Below are 2,500 nucleotides of genomic sequence, written 5' to 3'. Positions count from 1 at the left end.
CCGCTTTGCTAAACCTGTTCTTCGACTCCTTGAATCTGTCTCTATCCCCACTCCTAAACGCTTCCTCCTTCTCCAACCTCAACCTTTTGAGCTTTGCTGAGAACCAGGGCTTGTTGTTGTTAAAGTTCACCCTGGTACGTGTTGGGATACAGCAGTCCTCACAGAAGCTGATGTACACAGCCTCTGTGAGTTCATCCAGACTATTGGTAGCAGTCGTGAACATATCCCAGTCAGTACAGTCTAAGCACGCCCGCAAATCTTCCACAGCCTCACTGGTCCACTGTTTAGATGTCCTCACAGCAGGTTTACAGAGTTTTAGTTGCTGCCTGTATGCACGAATCAGGTGGACCAAGGGAGTTCTGTGCGAGCCGAACAGCCCCGTGACCCACAAGAGAAACATCCCCGCCAAATTCGAGCGTTTGACGGGGTCTATCCGTGAAAAAATATTCACGTTTTTGAGTGCACATGCATTTCTGCTGCAAATGCCTCTGGAAGTTTCATGCCGTTCGTATGCCAATTGTGGCAACACGAAAATGACCCGTTTTCCCATTCCGAGGGATTTCTGTGCGACCCTAACAGCCCCGTGAGCCACAAGAGACACATCCCCGCCAATTTCTAGCGTTTCACGGGGTCTATCCGTGAAAAATATAGACGTTTTTGAGTGCACATGCATTTCTGCTGCAGATGCCTCTGGAAGTTTCATGCCGTTCGTACGCAATGTGGCAACACGAAAATGACCCCTTTTCCCATTCCGAGGGATTTCTGTGCGACCCTAACTAACAGCGCCCGTGAGCCACAAGAGAGACATCCCCGCCAATTTATAGCGTTTCACGGGGTCTATCCGTGAAAAATATAGACGTTTTTGAGTGCACATGCATTCCTGCTGCAAATGCCTCTGGAAGTTTCATGCCGTTCCTATGCAATGTGGCCACACAAAAATGACCCGTTTTCCCATTCCGAGGCATTTCTGTGCGACCCTAACAGCCCCGTGAGCCACAAGAGAGACATCCCCGCCAACTTCTAGCGTTTGACGGGGTCTATGCGTGAAAAATATTAAAATTTTTGAGTGCACGTGCCTTTCTGCTGCAAATGCCTCTGGAAGTTTCATGGCGTTCCTATGCAATGTGGCAACACGAAAATGACCCCTTTTCCCATTCCGAGGGAGTTCTGTGCCACCCTAACAGCCCCGTGAGCCACAAGAGACACATCCCCGCCAATTTCTAGCGTTTCACGGGGTCTATCCGTGAAACATATAGAAGTTTTTGAGTGCACATGCATTCCTGCTGCAAATGCCTCTGGAAGTTTCATGCGGTTCGTACGCAATGTGGCAACACGAAAATGACCCGTTTTCCCATTCCCAGGGATTTCTGTGCGACCCGAACAGCCCCGTGAGCCACAAGAGACACATCCCCGCCAATTTCTAGCGTTTCACGGGGTCTATCCGTGAAAAATATCAATTTTTTTTTGACTGCACATGCATTTCTGCTGCAAATGCCTCTGGAAGTTGCATGCGGTTCGCATGCAATGTGGCGACACGAAAATGACCCGTTTTCCCATTCCGAGGGATTTCTGTGCCACCCTAACAGCCCCGTGAGCCACAAGAGAGACATCCCCGCCAATTTCTAGCGTATCACGGGGTCTATCCGTGAGAAATATTCACTTTTTTGAGTGCACATGCATTCCTGCTGCAAATGCCTCTGGAAGTTTCATGCGGTTCGTATGCAATGTGGCGACACGAAAATGACCCGTTTTCCCATTCCGAGGGATTTCTGTGCCACCCTAACAGCCCCGTGAGCCACAAGAGAGACATTCCCGCCCACTTCTAGCGTTTCACGGGGTCTCTCCGTGAAAAATATCACATTTTTTGAGTGCACATGCATTCCTGCTGCAAATGCCTCTGGAAGTTTCATGCGGTTCGCATGCAATGTGGCGACACGAAAATGACCCGTTTTTTCCCATTCCGAGGGATTTCTGTGCCACCCTAACAGCCCCGTGAGCCACAAGAGACACATCCCCGCCAATTTCTAGCGTTTCACGGGGTCTATCCGTGAAAAATATTCAATTTTTTGACTGCACATGCATTTCTGCTGCAAATGCCTCTGGAAGTTTCATGCGGTTCGCATGCAATGTGGCGACACGAAAATGACCCGTTTTCCCATTCCGAGGGATTTCTGTGCCACCCTAACAGCCCCGTGAGCCACAAGAGAGACATCGCCGCCAATTTCTAGCGTTTCACGGGGTCTATCCGTGAAAAATATTCACTTTTTTGACTGCACATGCATTCCTGCTGCAAATGCCTCTGGAAGTTTCATGCCGTTCGCATGCAATGTGGCAACACGAAAATGACCCGTTTTCCCATTCCGAGGGATTTCTGTGCCACCCTAACAGCCCCGTGAGCCACAAGAGACACATCCCCGCCAATTTCTAGCGTTTCACGGGGTCTATCCGTAAAAATGTAGCACGCACCAAAACGAGAAAAGATTTCCATCGCACCTGCACT

The sequence above is a fragment of the Petromyzon marinus genome, unplaced genomic scaffold (genome assembly GCF_048934315.1).
Source record: "Petromyzon marinus isolate PM22_M1 ecotype Great Lakes invasive population unplaced genomic scaffold, UKy_Petmar_22M1.pri1.0 PM_G_Scaffold_28, whole genome shotgun sequence".
In the NCBI taxonomy this organism is placed as follows: Eukaryota; Metazoa; Chordata; class Hyperoartia; order Petromyzontiformes; family Petromyzontidae; genus Petromyzon; species Petromyzon marinus.
Note: the sequence above shows the minus strand (reverse complement) of the source record.